We start from the raw sequence: 12782 nt of genomic DNA, 5'->3' as shown, positions 1-12782 counted from the left end.
ATTTTGTTATTATAGAAGGGGAGAATGGATTTTTGTGGAGTGCTAGCAGTCCACATTCCATCCTCTAGCCACCAAATATATAAAAACATGCTTCTTCCCACCATAGAATACCTTTATACCCTTCCTGGAAGAAGGCAATCTAATATCCCATGTCATTGATGCATCCAGCTCAGAGTGCAAAATCTCTGGCTAAAACACAGCACAGTCTTCTTCATCAGGCTGGTCTTACTGTTTCTCTCATGATCCAATAATTTGTAAACTAAAAGTCAATTTATCTGGCCCTCTCCTCATTGAATACACAATATTATACCACTTGCTAGCACAGAGTAATGATCAACTCTTGCTAGGCAGGATTTTTTTTTAACTCTCTGCTTGTAAAGTAGAATAAATCATTTGGTGAGACTCTGGTGGATCTCTCCAGGAAACTCCATTGTCTGTTGTTCACTGGTTTTTCTATCTGGGTTTTTCTTCCTTGTCCACTTATCTTCCATGACCGCATCTAGAGTGAGTTTTGAGGGGGTGCCCTGCTTGGGAACTCTGCAGTTCCTGATTCCTGTGGTGCAAATTAGGGATTTCCTTAAGGCGGACACACAGGCTGGGCTCATGGTTTCAAAATAATTCTCTAAAACACTTAGTGAGGTATTTGCTCCCAGTCAGTAACCACACCAAAAGTTCTTCTGAAGACATCAGATTTTTACATTCCTTAGTTTACCCAAGTCTCTCTGCCATGATAATGGTGGCTGCCTGAGGACATTTGAAACAAGTACCTTAAGTGAAAAGCCTTATTTACCACTCACTGTTGGAGAGATCAGGGTCAGATGACTTCTCCTGCTCTTTGTGGACTTTTATCTGTGGATTCTTCCATCTCTGCTTGCATATTGGCCAAGTTCTTGACCACTAAGTCCACATCTTTCTTATAACACTTTGCTAAAAGCAGCAGGGAGCAACCAACTCACAACCATGTTCTGCCACTTTCCAATCACTTCATCTAGAAATTCAGGTTCAAGTACCATTTGAACTATCTTCCTAGTTCTGTAAGATTTTACGTTTTGCCTTGGCCTAAGGAGGATATCCAGCTTTCCAGCCTGAAATATCTGTGTCCTCACAACCCAGCCATTAATCAAATGCCATCTATTCTAATGGTTACACACCACTTCTGGAACCAATTACTGTGTTTATTATGACAAAAGTCTAAGCTTTAGTAAAAAGAAGTGAGAAGTCCAAAATGCAATATTTTAAACAGACAGAAGTTTATTTCTCTCTCTAGTTTTGGTTCAACACGCAACTCTGCTTCATGCAACCATCTACAGACCCAAATTTCTTTCATTTTATTTCTCCATTAATCCCTAAGGCATTTGCCCTGTCTGTAGGTTGGGTCTTAGGTAAGTCCATATACCAGCTCACAAACAAGGAAAAAAGAGAGCATGGAGGAGGTAAGTCTACTGTCTTCGAAGCTTCACTCAGATGGTGCACATGTAACTTACATTTATATTCCATCAGTGAGAACTTAGCCACCCACATGGCCTCGCTGCAAGGGAGGCTGGAGAATATGATGTCCCTGCAAGGTCACAATTCTGTCTGCTACAAAAGATGGGAGAACAGAATGGGTACACAGTATTCTCCAAAGCATGATTCTGCTGTTTCCTTCCCATGTACCCATGAGCCGGTCATTTCACCCCTTTGAATCTCAGTGTTCTCATATGCAAAACAAAGATACTATTACCTACAGCCTAGGGATGTTAAGAGGATTAAATGAGGCCGGGCGCGGTGGCTCAAGCCTCTAATCCCAGCACTTTGGGAGGCCGAGACGGGCGGATCACGAGGTCAGGAGATCGAGACCATCCTGGCTAACCCAGTGAAACCCCGTCTCTACTAAAAAATACAAAAAACTAGCCGGGCGAGGTGGTGGGCGCCTGTAGTCCCAGCTACTCGGGAGGCTGAGGCAGGAGAATGGCATAAACCCAGGAGACGGAGCTTGCAGTGAGCTGAGATCCGGCCACTGCACTCCAGCCTGGGCGACAGAGCAAGACTCCGTCTCAAAAAAAAAAAAGAGGATTAAATGAGATAATGTGGTGCCTGTATACTGGCAAGAAAGATGACTGGAGATGTTAAATGGATAATCATGTTTTATTTAAATGTGTATGAAGAAAAACACAACTAGTATCTTAAGCCTACACTTAGGATGAGGCTAAAGAAGCTACTTGAGATTTGCTTAATGATTCAAAAATTATCCATCAAAGAAATAATAGTACTATTGGTACACAGATGTAGCCTTAGCAGATGCCGTTGCTGACCCCTTCTATATTCTTTCAGCCCACCCCATATCTCACCTGCAGACAGTTCTCATACACACCAAAGACTTCCAACACAGAATGTTCTTGACCCTGCACAAGGAAGACCGAAACTGCCAGTGGAATTCTCAAAAGCTAACTGTATTAGTCTGTTCTCACACTGCTATAAAGAACTACCTGAGCAGCGTACGGTGGCTCACACCTGTAATCCCAGCATTTTGAGAGGCTAAGGCAGGTGGATCACCTGTAGTCAGGAGTTCAAGACCAGCCTGGGCAATATGATGAAATCCCGTCTCTACTAAAAATACAAAAATTAGACAGGCTGGCCAGGCGTAGTGGCTCACGCCTGTAATCCCAGCACTTTGGGAGGCCAAGGCAGGTGGATCACGAGGTCAGTAGTTCGAGATCAGCCTAACCAACATGGTGAAACCCTGTCTCTGCCAAAAATACAAAAATTAGCTGTGTATGCCACGGGCATGGTGGCATGAGCCTGTAATCCCAGTTACTCGAGAGGCTGAGGCAGGAGAATCACTTGAACCCAGGAGGTGGAGGTTGTGGTGAGCCAAGATCGTGTCACTGCACTCCAGCCTGGGCGACAATGCAATACTCGGTCTCAAAAAATAAATAAATAGCCAGGCCATGGTGGCAAACACCTGTGATCCCAGCTACTCAGGAGGCTGAGGCACAAGAATCGCTCGAACCTGGGAGGCAGAGGTTGCAGTGAGCTGAGATCACACCGCTGCAGCATTCTAGCCTGGGCAACAGAGCAAGACCCTGTCTCAAAAATATAATAATAAATTTAAAAAAGAACTACCTGAGACTGGATGACTGGATAATTTAGTAATTTATAAAGAAAACAGGTTCGATTGGCTCCTGGTTCCACAGGCTGTAGAGGAAGCATGGCTGGGGAGGCCTCAGGAAACTTCAATCATGGTGGAAGGGGAAGCAGGCACGTCTTATATGGCTGGAGCAGGAGGAACAGAGGGGAACGGAGCTGCTAGACACTTTTAAACAACCAGATCTCATGAGAACTCACTCACTCACCATGCCCGTGGCATACCCAGCTAATTTTTGTATTTTTAGTAGAGACGGGGTTTCACTTGATGAGAACAGCAAGGGAAATTCACCCCTATGATCCAATCACCCCTCACCAAGGCCCTTCTCCAACACTGGGGATTACAATTCAACATGAGATTTGAGTGGAGACACAAATCCAACCCATATCAGTAACCATCACCAATGAAGGTCAAGAATTGGTGGGTACCGGGTGCAGAGGTTCACGCCTGTAATCCCAGCACTTTGGGAGGCCAAGGCAGGTGGATCACGAGGTCAGTAGTTCGAGATCAGCCTAACCAACATGGTGAAACCCTGTCTCTGCCAAAAATACAAAAATTAGCTGTGTATGCCACGGGCATGGTGGCATGAGCCTGTAATCCCAGTTACTCGAGAGGCTGAGGCAGGAGAATCACTTGAACCCAGGAGGTGGAGGTTGTGGTGAGCCAAGATCGTGTCACTGCACTCCAGCCTGGGCGACAATGCAATACTCGGTCTCAAAAAATAAATAAATAGCCAGGCCATGGTGGCAAACACCTGTGATCCCAGCTACTCAGGAGGCTGAGGCACAAGAATCGCTCGAACCTGGGAGGCAGAGGTTGCAGTGAGCTGAGATCACACCGCTGCAGCATTCTAGCCTGGGCAACAGAGCAAGACCCTGTCTCAAAAATATAATAATAAATTTAAAAAAGAACTACCTGAGACTGGATGACTGGATAATTTAGTAATTTATAAAGAAAACAGGTTCGATTGGCTCCTGGTTCCACAGGCTGTAGAGGAAGCATGGCTGGGGAGGCCTCAGGAAACTTTCAATCATGGTGGAAGGGGAAGCAGGCACGTCTTATATGGCTGGAGCAGGAGGAACAGAGGGGAACGGAGCTGCTAGACACTTTTAAACAACCAGATCTCATGAGAACTCACTCACTCACCATGCCCGTGGCATACCCAGCTAATTTTTGTATTTTTAGTAGAGACGGGGTTTCACTTGATGAGAACAGCAAGGGAAATTCACCCCTATGATCCAATCACCCCTCACCAAGGCCCTTCTCCAACACTGGGGATTACAATTCAACATGAGATTTGAGTGGAGACACAAATCCAACCCATATCAGTAACCATCAACCAATGAAGGTCAAGAATTGGTGGGTACCGGGTGCAGAGGTTCACGCCTGTAATCCCAGCACTTTGACAGGCCAAGGTAGGTGGATCACCTGAGGTCAGGAGTTCGAGGTCATCCTGGCCAACATGATGAAACCCCATTTCTACTAATAATACAAAAAATTAGCTGGGCATGGTGGTGAGCACCTGTAATCTCAGCTACTCGGGAGGCTGACGCAGGAGAATTGTTTGAACCCGGAGGCCGAGATTGCAGTGAGTCGAGATCACACCACTGCACTCCAGCCTGGGTGACAGAGCGAGACTCCTTCTCAAAAAATAAAATAAAATAAATGAATTGGTGGGCAACTTACTCGCAGCGTCCTAACCCTTCCATAGGGTGACTCTGCAGTCTCTTACTCAGCTACTCAGAAGATCCTGAGTGGAACCAAGCACAAGTTACCTACTCATGAATGTATCTCCCCTCGCTATCACCTTTCCCCACTCCTCATGCTTCCTGGGACCACCTCCCACAAATCCTTGTTTTGAGGTCTACTTTTTGGGGGAACCCAAACTGAGACATGGACAAAAATTGGAGGTGATGTGGGAATGACGGAAGTTTGTCAACCCTGAGACAATGCATCTAAAACACTTGCTCAGTGCCTGGCACATAGTTAAGTGCTCAACAAACGTTGTTCATTGTTACCATTGTTGTTGTTACTTTTTTTAATTTTGGGAAACCACACATAACATAAAATTTACCATTTAACCATTTTAAGTTTACAATTCAGTCAGTGGCATTAAGTATTACCTCCAGAACACTTTGCATTTTGCAAAACTGAAACTCTGTACCCATTAAATAATAACTCCTCGCTCTGCCTCCCCGCAGCCCCTGGCAACCACCATTCTACTTTCTCTTTCTATGAATTTAACGACTTTAGTTACTTCATATAAGTGAAATCATACAGTGTGATTCAAGGTACAGCCCTATTGTAACATGTGTCAGAATTTCTTCTTTTTTTAAATTTTAGACAGAGTCTTACTCTGTCGCCCAGACTGGAGTGTAGTGGCTGGATCTCCGCTGACTGCAACCTCCCCTTCCCAGGCTCAAGTGATTCTTGTGCCTCAGCCTCTCCAGAAACTGGGATTTAGGCATGCACCACCATGCCAGCTTATTTTCGTGTTTCTAGTAGAGACAGGGGCTCACCATATTGGCCAGGTTGGTCTTGAACTCCTGACCTCAAGTGATCCACTCACCTCACCCTCCCAAAGTGCTGGGATTACAGGCATGAGCCACCACACCCAGCCAGAATTTCTTCCCTTTCTAAGGCTAAGATTCCATTACATCGATAGACCATATTTTGTTCATTCATTCAGCCACTGATGGACATGGGCTGCTTCCACCTTTTGGCCATCATGAATAATCCTGCTATGAACATGGTAAACAATGTTGCTTTTCCTTTTTTCATTCATTCACTTATTCATTCATTCAGAGTGCCAGGAATTTTGACATGCCAATGTCCAAACGGAGGGCATTTCAGGAATAGTTTCCATATATAGTCAGCCCTTCACATCTGTGGGTTCCACGTCCTCAGATTCAACCAACCATGGATCCAAAATATTCAGAAAAAAATTAAAAATAACAATACAACAATAAAAATAATACAAATTTTAAAACCAATACAGTATAACAACTATCTACATAGCACAAACATTATATTGGGTGTTCTAGGTAATCTTTTTTTTTTTTTTGAGAATCTCACGCTTTCACCAAGGCTGGATTATAGGTGTGAACCACTGCATCCAGCCAAAACTTTTATATAAGAAACTTGAGGCTGGGCATGGCGGCTCACGCCTGTAATCCCAGCACTTTGGGAGGCCGACGTGGGTGGATCACCTGAGGTCAGGAGTTCGAGACTAGCCTGGCCAACATGATGAAACCCTGTCTCTACTAAAAATACAAAAAATTAGCCAGGCGTGGTGGCGGATGCCTGTATTCCTAGCAACTCGGGAAGCTGAGGCAGGAGAATCGCTTGAAGTGGGAAGGCAGAGGTTGCAGTGAGCCAAGATCGCACCACTGCACTCCAGACTGGGCAACAAAAGAAAAACTGCGTATCAGAGAGAGAGAGAGAGAGAGAGAGGAGAGAGAGAGAGAGAGAGAGAGAGAGAGAGGGAGGGAGGGAGAGAGAAGCAAGGAAGGGAAGGGAAGGGAGGGAGGGAGGGAGGGAGGGAAAGAAAAGAAGGAAAGAAGGAAGGAAGGGAAGGTGGGAGGGAGGGAGAGAGAGAAGGAAGGAAGGAAGGAAGGAAGGAAGGAAGGAAGGAAGGAAAGAAGGAAGGAAGGGAGAAAGAAAAAGAAACTTGAGGCCGGGCACAGTGGCTCACGTCTGTAATCCCAGCACTCTGGGAGGCCAAGGCAGGCGGATCACGAGGTCAGGAGTTTGAGACTGGCCTGGCCAATATGGTGAAACCCTGTCTCTACTAAAAATATGAAAATTAGCTGGGTGTGGTGGCATGTGCCTGTAGTCCCAGCTACTCGGAGGCTGAGGCAGAAGAATCGCCTGAACCCAGGAGGCGGAAGTTGCAGTGAGCCGAGATCATGCCACTGAACTCCAGCCTGGGTAACAGAGCGAGACTCCATCTCGAAAAACAAAAAAAAAAGAAAAAGAAACTTGACCATCCTGGGATTTTTGTATTTTCAGGGGGTCATGGAATCAATCCCCCGTGGATACCGAGGGTTGACTGTGATTTGGGAGTGTAGAGCGATTTCTTATTTTAAAGAAGACCCCCTAAGCCGAAGGAGGCAGCTTTGAAGGATGTCTTAAGATCTTGGTCTTTCCTTAAAGGAGTGATTATCAGCAAGGGGGATGATTTCACTCGCTCCCAGCCCCAGGGACATTTGGCCATGTCCAGAAACAGTTTTGACTATGGTGACTGGGGATGGGATACTATTGGCATGTAATGGGTAGAGGCCAGGAATGTGGCTCAACATTCTCTAATGCACAGGAAAACTCTTGTGCTGTAAAGAATAATCCAGGAGGCTGGGCCCGGTGGCTCATGCCTGTAATCCCAACACTTTGGGAGGTTGAGGTGGGAGGTTGAGGTGGGAGGCTGAGGTGGGAGGATTGCTTGAGCCCAGGAATTCAAGACAAGCCTGGGCAACATGGCAAGACCCCGACTCTACTGAAAATCAAAAAACTTAGCTGGGCATAGTGGTATATGCCTGTAGTCCATGCCTGTAGCTACTCGGGAGGCTGAGGCAGCAGGACTGTTTGAGCCCAGGAGGTCAAGGCTGCAGTGAGCCATGATTGCAGAACTGCACTCCAGCCTGGGTGACAGAGCAAGACCCTGTCTCAAAAAAAAAAAAAAAAAAATTATTCAGGCAGCAAAGAGTTAAGGTATGCCGTCCCACTCTGCACCTACTTTGAAAGGTAGCTGCAAACCAGGTGCAGTGGCTCACGCCTGTAATCCTAGCACTTTGGGAGGCCAAGGCGGGTGGATCATCTGAGGTCAGAAGTTTGAGACCAGCCTGGCCAACATGGTGAAACTCCATCTCTACTAAAAATACAAAAATTAGCTGAACGTGGTGGCGGTCCCCTGTAATCCCAACTACTCAGGAGGCTGAGGCAGGAGAATCATGTGAACCCAGGAGACGGAGGTTGCAATGAGCCAAGATCATGCCATTGCACACCAGCCTGGGTGACAAGAGCAAAACTCCATCTCAAAATAAATAAATAAACAAACAAACAAATAAATGGTAGCTGCATTTAGCTGGGCATGGAGGATCTCACCTGGAATCCCAGCACTTGGGAGGCCAAGGTAGGAGAACAGCTTGAGGGGCCAGGAGTTCAAGACTAGCCTGGGCGACATAGCAAGATCCCATCTCTACCAAAAATGTAAAAACTAATATAAAAAAAGACAAAGAAATAAAAATTAGCCAGGTGTGGTGGCACACACCTGTAGTCCTAGCTACTTGGGAGGCTGAGGCAGGAGGATCGCTTGAGCCAGGAGTTGGAGGCTGCAATGAGCTCTGATTGCATCACTGAACTCCAGCCTGGGCAACCGAGTGAGAACCCTGTCTCTTTAAGAAAAAAAAAGGAAAGGAAAGGAAAGGAAAGGAAGGAGGAAGGAAGGAAGGAAGGAAGGAAGGAAGGAAGGAAGGAAGGAAGAAGAAAAAGAAAGAAAGAAAGAAAGAAAGAAAGAAAGAAAGAAAGAAAGAAAGAAAGAAAGAAAGAAAGAAAGAAGGAAGGAAGGAAGGAAGGAAGGAAAGGTAGTAGTGAAAGTGAGACCTAACCAGGCCAAGTCTAGGATCCCAAGAGAAACACCATGGTGACAGTTGTCATCCCAGAGACACAAGTAGTTATCAAGAACTGTGATGAGTCTGGGATCTTATTCTACTTGCAAATGGCCAACCGAACCTGCTACAGTTTTATGTATGCGGGCAGAAGACACGAGACTCCAGTGTCAGAGACAAAGGACTTTATTACTTGTGGCACAGCAGGCAGCATGAACTTTGTGTCTGCACTAGCCCACATTGGGTTAGTTCCATAGCCGAGGAACTCTGAGCTTAAAGATCCCTATTTTTACAGTCGACTGCAAACAAACCTGGTTTATTTTAATACCAGGAGACATTATCTTCATTATATGAACAGCAAATGAAACTGCCCTCTGCTCCACAAGAAGAAACTCTGTCTTCCAAGGCTGTTTGCTATACAAACATCCTTGAAAACATAGCTGGAATAAAAGCTGTCTGGGCACCTGATTCTGGGGTGTGTGGAAATGCAAGAGACCTGTGGAGAATCGTTCTCCAATGGCACCATTGACACCCAGTGGGCAGTGGCTGTCCTTGAAGGTAACTCAGGTAGAGATTGAATAGGGGAGGCCACTCAGGTTATAGTTTGTGGGTCGATGTGTAGAATCTAGAGTCAGACGCTCTTGGTTCAACTCCCAACACCACCACTTCTTAGCTGTGTGAGCTTGAGCAAGTTACTTCACCTCTCTGTGCCTCAATTTCTCCTTTTATAAAATGGAAATGACATAGCACTTATCTCACGAGGTTATTGTGAAAATTAAGTGAGTTTATGTGTGCAAGTCACATAGAACAGCATGGACACATTAAAGACATGTCAGTGTTAACTATAATTATTATTAATTATTGTGACGATGCAGCCAAGCTTGTGGTCATGCCTGTTTTACGGCATTAATGGCCAAGCTCTCTAACCCACACAGTTCCCTCGGAATGCAGCTCAGAGACTTTGGGGAGGACTTAGGGCCCTTTTCTCCCTGCTCCCCCCTCCGCCCACCACTAGTTTGCCCCTTCCCAGATAATTTTTTTTTTTAAACAGGATCTTGTTCTGTCACCCAGGCAGGAGTGCAATGGTGCAATCTCAGCTCATTGCAACCTCCACCTACCAGGTTCAGGCAATACTCGTTAGCTTTCTGAGTACCTGGGATTACAGGTGTGCACCACCATGCCCGGGTAATTTTTTTGTATTTTTGGTAGGGACAGGATGTCACCATGTTGGCCAGGCTGGTCTCGAACTTCTAGCCTCAAGGGATCCAACCCTTTGGCCTCTCAAAGTGCCAGGATTACAGGTGTGAGCCACTGCACCTGGCCTAGAAACTCTTTTTTTATTAAGAGATAAGATCTCACTCTGTTGCCCAGGCTGGAGAGCAATGGTACCATCATGGCTCACTGCAGCCTCAAACTCCTGGGCTCAAGTGATCCTCCTGCCTCAGCCTCTGGAGTAGCTTGGACTACAGATGCATGCCACCACACCCAGTTAATTTTTAAATTTTTTGCAGAGATGGGGTCTCACTCTGCTGCTCAGGATGATCTTGAACTCCTGGGCTCAAGCAATTCTCCCACCTTTGCCTCCCAAAGTGCTGGGATTGCAGGTGTGAGCCACTGCACCCAGCTTCGGGGTCATTTTTATTGTCATCCTTGTCATCTTATTACTCTATTGTACCCCATGAAATGAAACTCCATAGAGCACAAGCTGAGAACATTTTTGCTCTTTTCTATCAGAACTCAGTAGACTCACCTGTTGCCTTGGTCTCTCTGCATATCTCAAACTGCAGAAGGCACGCTTGCAGGCAGTCCCCATCCTCTCTTCTGTTGTTTGATCCCTGCAACCTCACCACCCACACCACACCACCTCCTCACCTCTGCATTCAACGGCAGACACTCTTACCCGCCCTCAGTCCCTTTCTCCTATGACCTCCGCATAGACCCCACCACCACTGTTCAGACCTCCCTCAATTGCCACTTCCTGAGGGAGGCTTTTCCCTGACTTCCACCCAAGACTAATTAGGTGCCTGCATTTTGCATTTATTAACATTATTAGGCTGGGCGTGGTGGCTCATGCCTGTAATCCCAGCACTCCAGGAGGCCGAGGCGGGCAGATCACCTGAAGTCAGGAATTCGAGACCAGCCAGGCCAACATGGTGAAACCCTGTCTTTGCAAAAATACAAAAATTAGCCAGGCGTGATGGTGCGTGCCTGTAATCCCAGACACTTGGGAGGCTGAGGCACGAGAATTGTTTGAACCTGGGAGGTGGAAGTTGCAGTGAGCTGAGATCCCACCACTGCACTCCAGCCTGGGCAACAGAGCAAGACTATCTCAAAAAAAAAAAAAAAATTTTAGCTCAAACTCTGGGTGCCTGCCCAGATCCACTAGGTTCCTACTGTTTCTCTCTACACCAAGGACTAATTCTAGCAGCTTTATCTCTCTGCTAGGGAGAAAGGAGGTCTTCCTCCAGCTGCTGAAGTGGGTGTGGCCCATACAAGGGCAGGTCAGCAGAATCAACAGCCCCTAAGAGCAGCCTTCAATCAACAACAGCATGGAATTGGTGGATAAACACCCCAGCTCCCTCGCCCCTCAGCTGGGACAACTCCAGAGTGTGCTCTCTGCTGCCTCCAGAGGCCCTCAGTGGGACTGCACCCTGTTTATACATGGCAGTAACTGGTTTCACAACGCATGCTTAATGGCTGGCTGCTTTCTTTTCCCTATTTCACTTCCCATCCTCTACTTGTATCTCCTTGGGTCACCTCCCAAATAAACTATTTGTCCTTGCATTTTTAAAGAGATGAGGTCTCTGATGCGCAGGCTGAAGTGCAGTGGTGCAATAATAGCTCACGGCAGGCCAGGCACAGGGGCTTATGCCTGTAATCCCGACACTTTGGGAGGCCAAGGCAGGAAGATCACTTGAACCCAGGAGTTCAAGACCAGCCGGGGTAACATAGCAAGATGCCACCTCTACAAAAACAAAAAAGTATCTAGGCATAGTTGCACATGCCTGTAGTCCTACCTACTCAGGAGGCTGAGGTGGGAGGATCAATTGAAGCTGGGAGATCTAGGCTGTAGTGAGTCACTATTGTGCCACTGCACTCCAGTCTGGGCAACAGAGTGAGACTTCGTCTCCAGAAAGAAAGAAAGAGAGAGGGAAAGAAAGAAAGAGAGAGAGAGAGAGAGAGAGAGAAAGGGAGGGAGGGAGGGAGGGAGGGAGGAGGAAGGAAGGAAGGAAGGAAGGAAGGAAGGAAGGAAAGAGAAAGAAAGAGAGAAAGAAAAAGAAAGAAAGAAGAGAAAGAAAGAAACAAGGAAGGAAGGAAGGAAGGAAGGAAGGAAAGAGAGAGAGAGAGAGAAAGAAGTTCACTGCAGCCTCAAACTCCAGGGCCCAAATGATTCTCCTGCCTCAGTCTCCTGAGTAGCTGGGATGACAGGCCCAGACCACCATGCCCAGCTAGTTTTTGTATCTTTTGTAGAGATGGGATCTTGCTATGCTGCCCAGGCTGGCCTCAAACTCCTGACCTCAAGTGATTCTTCCACCTCAGCCTCCCAAAGTGCGGGATTACAGGCATGAGCCATTTTGCCTGACCTCCCTGAACTTTTGTATCAAAAGACACTCATTTGCCCTATTGTAATTAATTCCATAATTGCAGTTATTGGTTGTCTGGCCGCACTGGGATGAGTCATGTCCACCACAGTGTTCCAAAAACTGGCACATGGTAGTAGATGCTTGATAAATGACTCTGGGTCTCATGACTGGGAGGTGGCTGGGATGCTGATGGGCCATTCTCTTTCCCCCACCCCGTCCTTAGAAGCCCCCAGTTGGAGAGGTTGAAGTGCAGGAGGGAAGCTCACGCCTGAGCTATAAATGGCAGCCTCCACTTGCCTCATGCTCTAGAATACACAGCCTGAACAGCTGAGGCAGGGTCCCCAGCAGCCAGGAACCCCAAATGACCCTCCCAGCCCCGACCAGGCCTCCTGGGGTGTTCCCTGGAGCACATACCCAGACGTAAGTCCGTTACCAAGCCTGCAGAGGAGGGCACAAAAAAGACACTGA

Source organism: Trachypithecus francoisi, unplaced genomic scaffold (assembly GCF_009764315.1).
Source record: "Trachypithecus francoisi isolate TF-2019V2 unplaced genomic scaffold, Tfra_2.0 Lachesis_group5, whole genome shotgun sequence".
Classification (NCBI taxonomy): Eukaryota; Metazoa; Chordata; class Mammalia; order Primates; family Cercopithecidae; genus Trachypithecus; species Trachypithecus francoisi.
The sequence above is the reverse complement of the archived record's forward strand: the minus strand, read 5'-3'. Positions refer to the sequence as shown.